The following is a 14007-nucleotide window of genomic DNA, read 5'->3' on the forward strand; positions in this document are numbered from 1 at the left end:
CCAAATTGGAAAGAGAGATTCTGTCAGAATGACTTCTGGGCAAACTCACTGAAAAAATAGTAATGCCAGAGATTTTTCTTTTAATTCAATTTAAGTAAAATCAGCAAAAGAGAGAAAAGGAAACTTTGAGATGATCTAGTCCAAAACCATCAATTTTCACATGAAAACTGAGGCCCAGAGAGAGGAAGGGACTTGTTCAGGGTCACATCTGTTTATTTTAATGGTCTGAGAGCAGAGAGAGTAATTGAGCAGAACATGTCTTATTCCAGAGTCACAGAATTAGTTGTATGTTCTGATTTTGCAGCTGTGTGAATTTGGCAAGGGACTTATTTTACTAAGCTTATTTTTTGACCTGAAATTGGGTATAGGTAACACAAACAGTAATTCTCACTCCATAGGGAATTGTGAGCACCAAATGGACTAACATAACCCCTTCCCCAGTATCTGGGACAGAGTAGGTGCTCAGTGAGTGTGAATTTCTTCTTCTTCTCTTCCCCTTGTTTTCCTTTTTGATTAGCCTGGTGGCTAGTACATAATCCCAGGGATGGGGGAGCCTGGTGGGCTGCTGTCTATGGGGTCGCACAGAGTCAGACACGACTGAAGTGACTTAGCATTAATACATAATAGGGACTTTCACAATATTTGGTGATTGGCTGTCACCTTGATGTGATGCAATGCTTTAAAGACAACTCAAGGAACTTGGGTTTGATCCCTGGGTAGGTAAGATCCAGTGGAGGAGGAAATGGCAACCCACTCCAGTATTCTTGACTGGAAACTTCCATGGACAGAAGAGCCTGGTGGGCCACAGTCCATGGAGTCATAAAGAGTTGGACATGAATGAACAACTAAACACGCTTACACATGCACACACACAAGTGTCTGAACACTGGCATACCTGCTCCTTGGCTCTTACTTGCCATGAGACCACTGCAGAGTGGAGGAAGCTGGAGGGAGTGGGGATGAATACAAAACTGCCAGAAGACATGTATCTTGATAAAGCTATAATTCAAAAAGATACATGAACCCCTATTCATAGCAGCATTATTTACAATAACCAAGACATGGAAGCAACCTAACGTCTATCTACAGATAAATGGATAAAGAAGAAGTGGTACATATATACCATGAAACATTACTCAGCCATAAAAAATGAAATGATGCTATTTGCAGCAACATAGATGGACTTAGAGATTATCATACCAGGTGAAGCAAGTCAGAGAAAGACAAATATCATATAATATCACTTATATATGGAATATAAAAAAAAGATACAAACTTATTTACAAAACAGAAAGAGATTCACAAACATAGAAAACAAACTTATGGTTATCAAAGGGGATAGGTGGGGAGGGGGAGGGATAAATTAGAGGTTTGGGGTGAACAGAAACACACTATTGTGTATAAAATAGATAACCAACAGGGACCTACTGTATAGCACAGGGAACTATATTCAGTGTCTTGTAATAACTTATAAGGGAAAAGAATGTGAAAAAGGAGATATATATATATAGTTTTATATATATAAATATATTTATATGTATAAATATTTATATGTATATACAAAGATATATATGTTTATAAATCACTTTGCTGTACACCAGAAAATAACACAACATTGTAAATCAACTATACTTCAAAAAAAAAAAAAAACTGTTAGAAGAACAACTTCTTCCTCCAAGCCCCTGTCCATACAAGGATAATTTCTCTTATTTTGACACTTCTCACTTCATCTCATAATGGTCAAAACCAGCCTATTTGAAGCCCAGCTCAAGTGCCATTTCTTGTGAGCCCCCAGAGTATTTCATACAACTCTGGTTTACAAATAAAGAAGTGAAAGCTCAGAAAGGTTAAGTAACTTGCCCAAAGCCATGGACTTCGTAAACAGCACAGCTGAGGGATGAGAGAATGACTAACACTGAGCGCTTACTCTGTAACATAGCTACTGTTCCCATCTTTCCCAGTTTACAGATGCTGCAAATTGGCATACAGATCTGCAGTTGCCCTGCTAGTAAGTGACAAGGTAAGATTCACAGTAAGATTTGTGAATCATCCCACCAGGACAGGGTTTCTCAATTTCAGCACTATTAACATTCTGGGCTGGAAACTTTTGTGTGTGCTGGAGGGTTGCCCTGTGAATTGGGGGATGTTTAGTAACATCTCTAGCCTCTACCCACTAGATGCCAGTAGCACATCTCCCAAGTCTCCAAACATTGCCAGAAGTCTTCTGGGGGGCAGAATTGCCCCCTCCACCTTCATATGACAACCACTGATCTTGGACTGCTGGTCATCAGCCCTTACACGGAACTCCTGCTTGGTTACAAACCTGATGCATTGGAACAATTGATGCATTTGGAACAAAAGAGATAATCTTGCTTTCTAGGAATTTCTCTCAAGGATGTTCTCAAACTCATGTGTGACTTAGAGTTTTTAGTTTTGCCTAAATGTTCTATGAACACCTGTTAGGATAACTGGAAAAAGTCTATTTAGTTAGTACAAAGGTATAATTCAGAAAAAAGTGAAATAAATCAAAGATAGAATTATAGATATTTTTATTTACTTTCCATTTCTGTTCTTGACTCAAACCCAAGATGAGCTGTACTTTTTGGGTTTGTTATTCAAACTCCATTTATCTTGGGCTTCTGGACCTCTCAAAATTATGATCTGGCCAGGATGTTCATTTAATCCTGAATCTGAGATAATGTATTGTAGCTATTATGATGGCTGAAGATATCTTGGGAAGGGATGATGAAGAGGGACATCATCTTGATCTTTGAAAACCTTAGTTCTCTCACCATGCAGACTGTCTGCCAAGTCTTCTGTGTCCTGAGCCTTCTTTTACTCCATTTAGGGCAAGACCATGTCAGAGAGAAATTCTCTAGGGGAAACAGATATGTATTTGGCCTTGAGGTCATAGAAAAATCTTTTCCTGCTCAGATCCTCAGTTTCCTTCCTGAGCAACATGAGAAATGCACAACAACTGACTATGAATGCTACCAAGTCTCTATGGCTAATAAACCTAGCACTATTGTTAGCCCTTAATACTAGTCACTTGCATTTGTAAAGCATACCAGAGAAATGCAAATCAAAACCACAATGAGGTACCATTTCACGCCAGTCAGAATGTCTGCGATCCAAAAGTCTACAAGCAATAAATGCTGGAAAGGGTGTGGAGAAAAGGGAACCCTCTTACACTGTTGGTGGGAATGCAAACTAGTACAGCCACTATGGAGAACAGTGTGGCGATTCCTTAAAATACTCGAAATAGAACTGCCTTATGATCCAGCAATCCCACTGCTGGGCATACACACTGAGGAAACCAGAAGGGAAAGAGACACGTGTACCCCAATGTTCATCACAGCACTGTTTACAATAGCCAGGACATGGAAGCAACCTAGCTGTCCATCAGCAGATGCATGGATAAGAAAGCTGTGGTACATATACACAATGGAGTATTACTCAGCCATTAAAAAGAATACATTTGAATCTGTTCTAATGAGCTGAATGAATCTGGAGCCTATTTTACAGAGTGAAGTAAGCCAGAAAGAAAACCACCAATACAGTATACTAACGCACATATATGGAATTTAGAAAGATGGTAATGATAACCCTGTATGTGAGACAGCAAAAGAGACACAGATGTATAGAACAGTCTTTTGGACTCTATGGGAGAGGGAGAGGGTGGGATGATTTGGGAGAATGGCATTGAAACATGTATAATATCATATAAGAAACAAATCGCCAGTCCAGGTTTGATGCAGGATACAGGAAGCTTGGGGCTGGTGCACTGGGATGACCCAGAGGGATGGTACGGGGAGGTAGGTGGGAGGGGGGGTTCAGGATGGGGAACACATGTACACCCATGGCAGATTCATGTTGATGTATGGCAAAACCAATACAATATTGTAATTAGCCTCCAATTAAATAAATTTAAATTAAAAAAAATAAAGGAGATATACTATTTCATAGACTCAAACACACAGTCTCTTTTTCATGTTTTAACATCTCTGAGATTGAAATGCATCCTAAAATTGATGACATCTTAGGTTAGATGAAATTATTTTTCAAAAAATTGGGAAAACAATACAGAGTGGTCAATATTTTATTTTCAAAATAGGGACATCTGAAACAAATACTGTCTTACATCATTTCATTTAGAAATAGAAATGTCTTTTAAGAGAATGTAGGATAATCCTCCCCAAGAAAGAAAACTTTCAACTTTACATTGGTGTAGTATCTAAAATAAAATTAGGATTAAAAACATTAATGTCTATTTGGCACGACTTACAGCATTACCACAATCCAGCATCATCTGAGAACAACTGGTCTCTCTCCAAATATCTTCATATCCATTATTTATCTGGATCCTCAAACACACTATGAAGTGAGGGCAGTAGTTAATATCATCATTTTACAAATGAGTTAGCTGAGGTTCAGGGGAAATAAACTTCATTTTTCAAGATATTACTAGAAACTCAAAACATGTAGTCTAAAGGTTCTTGTTGTGGAATTTCATGTTAGATGCATGGTGTAGTGTGGAAAGACTTGAAAACTGTGGCTGTGTCCTAGGTGCAAATATTTCAAGTATAGTGAAGATTATCTTTCTAAAGTCACAAGACTATTGGATGAAATCTGACCTTCTGAGGTCACTGAAAACAAAGTTGTTCTTGTCATATCACACATGATTTTACTGGCTTACATAGTATACACAGAATACTTTGTTACATTTGATTTTTATTATTTTCCATTAATGTAGTAATTTAGCCTGGTCAACTTGAGGTTTAGGATGAAAGGAGTTTGATTAATAAAACAGGGATAAACTTCGGCAATGTTGGTCATTATATTTGTACATATGGATCCATCCCAGGCATAGGAGAAAAAGGACAGACAACAGTCTCTGTTGTCTGGGCTGGGTTTCTGCTGGGGCAGACCCTGGACCAACCACTTCAAAAAAGCAATTGGCCATTCCATTCATGTACAAGTTTTTGTGTGGATGTATGTTTTTATTTCTCTTATGTATATACCTTGGAGTTAAAATTGCTTGGTCATGTTGTAACTCTGTGTTTAAACTTTTGAGAAACTGCCTGATTGTTTTCAAAGGTGGCTGCACTATTTCACATTTCCACTAGCAGTCAATGAAGCCTCCAGTTTCTCTGCGTCCTTGTCACAACAGTCTTTTTGCTCATAGCCAGTCTAGTGGGTATAAAGTGTTCGATTTGCATTTCCCTCATGACTTTTTCATGTGCTTACTGAGTATCTGTATATCTTATTTGGAGAAATAGTTATTTAATAGCTTTGACCATTTAAATATCCATCAACAAATAAGTGGATAAACAAAATGTAGTACATCCATATAGTGGAATATTATTTTCAGACATAAAAAATGAATTATTAATACATACTACAACGTGGATGAAGCTTGAAAACATTATGCTAAGTGAAACAAACCAGACACAAAATGTTACATATTGTATGATTCTATTTATGTGAAATGTCCAGAAAAGGCAAATCCATAGAGACAGAAAGTAGACTAGTGGTAACAAGGGACTGAGATAGTAGGGAATGTGGAATGACTACCAATGAGTACAGTTTCTTTTTGAAATGATAAAAATGCTCAGGAATTAGCGATGATGAATGCACAATCTAATGAATATGCTAAAGCATATTGTGAGCTTTAAAATAGTGAATTTTATAGTATGTGAATTGTATCTCAGTTTTAAAAAGCAAGTGATCATAGATGTTGTCATGTATTTCTGAACTCTCCATTTTTTTACATAGATCTATATTTCTCTCTGTCCTTCAATACTATGCTGCCTTTTTAATTTTTTGTTTCTTTAAAAAAGTTTTATTCTATATTGGAGCATAGTTGATTAGCAATGTTGTGTGTTAGTTGCAGGTGTACCATGCTGTCTTGATAATATCGTTCTGTATTGCCTCAAAATTAAGTAGTGTGAACCCTTCAACTTTGTGCTTGTTAAAGATGGTTTAATAAATTTTAGTATCATCTTGTCGATTTCTGCAGAAAATCCTGTTGAGATTTTAATTGGGAATTTGTTAGATTTATCTAACAACCGACCTGAACTCACCTTGCTCTGAGATACACTCTTACTTGTAGTAGAGTGAGCCTTCTCAAAGGATGCTAAATAAAGATTAATAAGGACAAATGGGGAAACTTAGGTTTAGAGAGATTAATTAACTCATACAAGGTTACAGCTCATGTTGCAAGTGTGACTGAAACCTGGATCTGATTCACAAGCCTCTGTGCTTTCTCTGATGCCAGATTGCTAATTTTAGGATTTTCAGTGAAAATTCGGTGTGACTCCAGTGTGGTGTGGCTGCTAAAAGATGATCCTAATTGGTTTGCTGTTTAGAAAGAGGGTGAAAGTTACTCAGTTGTGTCCGACTCTTTGCGACCCTGTGGACTATGCAGTTCATGGAATTCTCTAGGCCAGAATATTGGAGTGGCTAGCCTTTCTGTTTTCAGGGGACCTTCCCAACCCAGGGATCGAACCCAGGTCTCCCACCTGCAAGGAGATCCAACCAGTCAATTCTAAAGGAAATCAGTACTGAATATTCATTGGAAAGACTGATGCTGAAGCTGAAACTCCAATCCTTTGACCACCTGATGAGAAGAACTGACTCACTGGAAAAGACCCTGATGCTGGGAAAGATTGAAGGCAGGAGGAGAAGGGGATGACAGAGGATGAGATGGTTGGATGACATCACCAACATGATGGACATGAGTTTGAGTAGGTTCCAGGAGTTGGTGATGGACAGGGAAGCCTGGCATGGTGCAGTCCATGGGGTCACAAAGAGTCAGACACAACTGAGCAACTGAACTGAACTGAACTTAAAAAGAGGGAGATAGGAAATCTGCCCTCCTCTGGCCTATCAGAACTCTTCTCAGGTATTGTGCCCAGTTCTGGGAAATATGCTCTTAGAGGGCTTGGGAACAGACTTTACCATCATGTTCAGCAGAGAGCTGATGCTGGTGTAGAAGCTTCCTACAGTTCTGTGCAATGTGGAAGAGCTTCAGTTTAGCCTAGGAAGGGAGAAACCAGGGGAGAAAAAACAAATAGCCTCAGAGATCGAAAAGGCTGTCTTGGGAAGCTTCTAGTGGCAGAACTTGGTAAAAAGTATCTAGGGTTTGGCTTATTGAGCTCAGGGACATTTTCAGCTCTCATAGTCCACGAATTTATGCTCATTGGAAGTTGTGGTCTGTGCCTTAACAAAGTGTGTTTTCCTATTCTAGTACTTTGCACAGGATCTGAGCATAGTACTAACTCATTAATTGTTTCTTGAGTTGAACAGAACCCTTGCTATAAATATAATGGAATCATTAGAAAATTGAACCTCAACTATATTGGAGTTTAACTTGACAATGGAATTATTACCTAATTTTTCAACCGCTGAAACAAAAATTCTTTGTTAAGTGATACAATATTTATGTGAATTAGCACCAACCTTTGGGGTGACATTAAACATTCCCCATTAATAACGGCTTCTGAGTGATAGTGTATACTTGGCAAGGAATGGGAGCATTTATGGGTTTTCTCTCCCACTATTCACAGCCTTTCAATGAAAGCAGTGGCTCACTTGAGGTGAGGGAATAAAGGACAAGGAGCACTTGGATTCTTCCCTATGCTCTTCACATTGGGACTGGTGAACAAGGCTGACTTCATTCCACAGCTGGATTGATATGCAAATTTACCCCCACTAATTGGCTTCCCCAGCTGTCTCCAGAGGGCGGATGTATTCTTTTATAAAGTGCTGTCTAGGGCGGCATTGAGAACATTAGAACTACTTAATTGAATATCAATGAATCTTTATAAACTAATAATGATGAAGAGCCTGGGAAGCTTGATGTAAGTTTGGTGTATTGGGAAGAGGAGAGCCCTGATTTGAATTTGTGGGAAGTGAACATTTCTCTGGGTTTTATAAAATTCAATTTAGGCTGCTTTGACCTGAAGTCCTTGAAAGCCCCACAGGTGCCTTCTTCAACATGTGAGGTGGTGCGGGTTGACCCTGAGCAAATGCGTGGGTCTATGTCCACTCTCCATAGATAGACAGACACACGCACACCTTCCCCTAATACAGAAAAACTTCCCCTAATACAGAAAAGCAAGAAGAGTCACTACTTTCCCAAAGTCAGCTTCAGAACCTAGGGCATTGCCACCAAACTGAGAATACCTGCTCTTACTGCACAGCGCAGTGGGGGTGTGTCTCCTCTGTCCCGGCAGAGCTGACATTTGGACACTGATTTATGCCTTCAAGTCCTACCAGAAAGTCCGCTGAACGGACCAAAAGACCAAGCCAAACTAAAAGAACAAACAAATCCCGTGCAGTTAAAAGCAGCTGGGCTGGTGTGGCTGGATCTCTGGGATGTTTAGAAGTTCACTGAATTGTACCTAAGAGGAGGATTTCATTTTCCTCCTTTTCTCTTCCTCCCTCTAAAACCTGTGTTTCTAGACCTTCAAAAGCATTATACAAAAAAGATGCAACAAAATTGCAGTATCACTAAAAGAAATAGACATAGATTGATGGAACAAAATAAAAAGTCTAGAAACTGGCCCTGGTATATAATAATTTATTATGCATTAAGGGTATTCTTTCTGATCTGGGGAAAAGGACAACTTGATCCATAACAGGCACTGGAAGAATTGGTTAACTATTTAACATAAACATTTATTATTAAAGATAGAGCTCACAGGATACTCCTAAACAAATTTTGATTGTTTAAAAAGTTTGATATGTGTTACTCTCTCCATACATCTCCCCTTCTCCCTCCTCCATGTAAAACAGATAGCCAATGGGAATTTGATGTATGACTCAGGGAACTCAAACAGGGGCTCTGCAACAGGTTGAAGGGTGGGGTGGGGGAGGGAGTTGGGAGGGAGGTCTGGGAGAGAGTGGACATGGGTGTACCTACGGCTGATTCTTGTTGATGTATGACAAAAAACCTGTAAAATTCTGTAAAGCAATTATCCTTCAATTAAAAAGAAGTTTGATATGTGGCCATTTAAAATGAAATGAGATAGACACATATGCATAAACATAGATGGCTAGACATGAGATATTATTAGTTTTAAAAATCCAATTGCAGAATTCAATTCTCTTTTGAGAATTCAAATCTCTTTTGAGAAAACTCTATATAAAAATGTCCCCGGTAAAAATAATTGCTTAGTTTATCAGAGAGAAGCTTTTCCCTTGCATGACATACTACAATGACACTTTGACATATACTCATAAAAGCAAAACAACCCCCCCTCACAGAATCTCTGTGTGTTTTGGAATAAGCATGAAATACACTTTGATTTAAAAAAATAAAGAAAAGCAAAAAGAGTTATCTATACAAAAAGAAATAATGAAGGAGGCAATGAGCTGAATAATAATGTGATTTGGGGGTAAATAAAACATTTTCAGCTTGAAAGTGGAGGAAGAAACCATGAAGAGAAACTCTGATAAACTTGATTTTAAAAAAGAACTACAAATCAAGAAAATCACGAAAAATAAAATTAAAGGGCCAATGACAGAGTCAGAACAATATTTGCAATGAATATATATATCAAGTATTTTGACAAGTCAATAAGAAAAGATGAATCTGCTCAATAGAAACACAGGCCATGGATATGGACAGACAGTTCACAATAAAGAAATACAAAAGCCAATAAACATGAAAACCATAATAGCAGTAAAAACCACAAATTTAAAAATGCTATCTTTATTATCTATCAAATTAGGAAGCTTTTCTTTTAGTGCTAATGCCAAGTTGTGGCAGAGATGTGAGAAGAACATTCATCTACACATCTGGAAGGCAATTGGCAATGTATATCAAGAGCCTTAGAATGTTTCATAGACTTTGGCCCAGGAATTCTATTTTTATTGACACACATCCTAAGCTCCTGCAGAGGTTCAGTGTTCAAAGATTTACATATAAAGATTTTTACTCATAATAGCCTCAAATTGTGACTAACCTAAATGTTCACAGATTGCCATTTAGTTCAATATATTAGTTAAGTAATTATTAGTCAAGCAATTATGCTATTGCTATATGAATGTTACATAAAAAAATTTAAAGTATTTTAACAGACTACTGATATGAGGAAATGCTTATTCTCCAGAAATGGAAAAATAATACATAAAGGAGGAATCAAGATTACTCTCTCCTCTAAGAAGTTTCATCTTAAAAAGAAGTCTCCCTGACACTTCATTCTCTTCTAACTACCTGACCAAGATTCCTTTTCTTCTATTCATGTCCAAATTTTTCATAAGAGTAGTCCACAAACTCACCACTTTTTCATTCTTAAAGCGTCATGATTTGGATTCTAGCCCTGAATCTGCTCCCAGAAACTAACACAAATGACATCTCTGTTACTAAGTGTGGAAGATCCATTGCAGGTCTCCACACTGGTCAGGGCTGGTTTGTCTTCTTCCATGTGCCCTTTTAAGACTAGGTTCCCAAGCGGGAATCTTCTGACTATTCACTCTCTTCCTAGGCGATCTTATCCACGCTCAGGATTTTCATTATTACCTTGGGCAGAGTACTCTTGTGATTCCTATCTTTTGCCCAGATCTCTCCCTTCAAACTTCAGAACCGTGTCTGTCTGTCTGTTGGATATTTCCATCTGGATGTCCCTCAGTGCAGTATTTACTGTTTCACTTGGTGGCATCACCACTCTTTCAGTAGGAATGTCCTTGTATGCTTATTTCTATCTCTTTCTCCTTCTCTCTCTCACCCTTATCCTTATTCCCTCACTACCCACTAAGAACATGCATGCACATTTAACCTCTTTAATAGCAGGCACCATGGCTTAGTCATCAGTGTACACGCAGCACCTTGTGTACTGCCTGGTACCCAAGTAGGTGCTTAAATATTGATTAAATGAATGAATGAAATTATTGACTCTTTATTCACATTAATTCTTTTGACTCTTTCACTGATTTTGCTTGTATTTTTAAAGCAAAGAGATAAAAATTTAAAAATTGCTTTCCTTCTGCCATCTTTTGTGGGAATAATATCAAGTAAAAAATGAGAGTGCCCACTTTAGTCCCTCCAGTCACATTAAAGGCTGAGCCCTACAACATTTTGCTGCATAAACATCTTGACCTTGATTATACTTGTAAGTACATGGTTAAATGTATATACATATAAATATGTCCTTTTTAATAGAAGTACAGTTGATGTACAAAATTGTGTTAGTTTCAAGTGTATAGCAAAGTGATTCAGTTATATATACATATATATGTATATACATTGTAAATTGCAATCATATTAGACATATGAGACTGCAATTTATTCTTTCACCTAACAAGATATCATGGATGTCTTTACAGGACACGTAAATCTGTCCCTGCTTTTTCTATGGCTACATAGAGCCCCATTGTGTGGACATACTGTAATAAATTGAAGCATTCCTTATTGATAAAAACTTAGGTTGTTTACCTAAGTAAATATTTTTGTAGAAGGAATTATAGATTCTTTGAAATGGAATTTTAGTGTTGTGAAGCATATAGATACAAAATTTTATTACATATTGCCTAGTATTATACATATATAAATGCATGTATCAATACATATATATATACATGTATTTATATGTGCTCATTCTATTTAACAGTCCATGCATATCTAGTTCCTTTTACACCCAGTAATATATGATATTACCAACCTTTTAATGCTTACTGATCTGACTGGAAAAACAGTGTATTATTTTAACTTTTATACTCTTATTTAGTAAAAATGAACATATTTTAATACATTAATTGGCAGTTTGTATTATTTTAAAAAAAATCTGTGAATAACATCCGGTATTCTTTGATCATTTTTTAATTAATTAATTTTTATTTTTGGCCATGCCAGGTGGCATGTGGGATCTTTGTTCCCGGAACCAGGGATCTAACCTGAGCCCCCTGCGAAGTGCAGTCATAACCACTGGAACACCAGGGAAGTCCCTTTCAATCATTTTTTGATTGGATTGTTTGTAGAAATACTTTGCTTAGAAGAACTATTAACCGTTTTGTCAGATATGCTGCAAATATTTTTCCTAATCTATTGCTTGTCCTTTAACTTTATATATATAGTTTGCCATATAATTTTAAATCTTCTAGGTACTGATATTGTCAATATTTTGCTTTATGGTTTTTCGGTTTGAATATTTTACTTATATATTACTTTCTACTTTCTTGTAAAACTTAAGTTTTTACATGTTGCTTTTTAACTTACCTGAATATTTTTTGTATATGTGTGAAATAAAGTTGCATATTTTATTCCAAATAGATAATGGTCCCTATGTGCTATTTGTTGAATAATGTTTACTTTCCCCAATGATTTGTAAATATCATAAACCTTATTATACATTACGTATATAGACAGGTATATATGTCTGTTTCTAGAATACTTATTCTGTTTATTTGATCTACCTGATTCTTTCTGTGCTGGTAATAGGCTAGTTTAATAGATTTTTATATTTATAGTATATTTTGATACTTAGTACCTATGTTCTCCTTTATTCTTCTTATCTAAAAATGTTCTTATTTATAATTACATTAAATCTTCCAGAAGAAACTCAGAATCAACTTGTAATGTTCAAAAAAATTATCACTGATTCTTTGATTGGAGTCATATTTTTATAATAATTTGCAAAAAATCTGCCTCTTGATGATACTGTCTTTTTCTGTAGGAATCAGGTGTGTCCCATCCATTTGGATCTTATTGTGTGTCCTTTGATACTATTTAGGTTCTTCTAAATCCTTCTAGATTTGCTGTTCATCAAGCCTCTGTTCTGACATTTGGGCCAATCTGGATAAAGTAGATTTTTCTTAATTAGGAATTGGATATGCAGATCAGGGACAAGGAAGGGAATGATTGTCTCAGAGTCACACAGCAAATTAATGATGGGGCTAGGCTGATGGTAGAGACAGAGATGGAGAGAGAAAAATACAGAGAAACTGATATTTTGCACAGAAGGTAAATTATCTTTGCAAAGGGAGGAACTATGATACACCCACAAAGTGGGTGGAAGGAGTGGTAAGGGCAAAGAGTGGGGGACCATTGTGCCCCTCTTCTGCTCACAGAACTTACTCTCAAGAGGGTACAGAATGTGTATAGTGTGCTTAATACACAATTATTTGCAGTAAGTCTGTTATTAGAAGATCAGAAACTCTGGGTGGAAGCTCAAGTCATTTAGAGACTGTTAACTATAACCAGACCCTCCATTTCTCAGTGGTCCGGGAAACAAGGGTTATTCGTAGATGGTTGGGCTAAGTCAGAAGTTATTTAGATAATGCATCGTGAGCAGCAGCCTCTACTAGACAGATTACCCAGCTAAGAGCCAGGAAGCCCCAAACACGAACTCACCAAGGGAGTTTGGGCCAATCATGAAATCTCTCTGGGCTTCACCTTTCCCTAATGCAACACTGAGATGCTACCTGATCCTGCCCTATTTGCCTAAAGGGGCACTGGTAGGTTAGAACCAGGGTCAACCTGTAAGTAAACAATGAATGCAGGGAAGAAGACAACATGGTCACCATGAAAAGGGGTGCACGGAGCTCTGAAGAAGTAGCAGTTCAGCTAGATCCAGAGAAAGAAGAGGATGACAGGGTGGGCATTGATCATGATGGGGAAGGAACCTTGACTCTGACACATGCTTTGGAGCCAGCGGTAAGCAAGAACCCTTTAAAGGTAAGATAAGGAAAACCCCAAGAACTAGGGTAGATGAGAGGAGGGAGGTAGATGTGAAGAATTTCCAGGATAACATTGCTGTGTCTGCAGTGTCCTGACTAAAGGCATTGAGAGGAAGGGAAGGCCAGGGGTGAGAAAAGCTGGAGACCTCTGCAGGGGGAGTATTGGTCCATAGGGAGGACAAGAGCTGCTGTGCAGTCAGAAATGATCTGGTGGGGACTTTACTTATTAATCTGATTGCAACTGACCCATGAGATGATTAACAGTAATTCACATCCTGGGGAGTGAGAGGTTTGATGGCAGCTTCAGCTGGGCTGAGAAATGTAATC

This window comes from Bubalus kerabau, chromosome X, assembly GCF_029407905.1.
Source record: "Bubalus kerabau isolate K-KA32 ecotype Philippines breed swamp buffalo chromosome X, PCC_UOA_SB_1v2, whole genome shotgun sequence".
Classification (NCBI taxonomy): domain Eukaryota; kingdom Metazoa; phylum Chordata; class Mammalia; order Artiodactyla; family Bovidae; genus Bubalus; species Bubalus kerabau.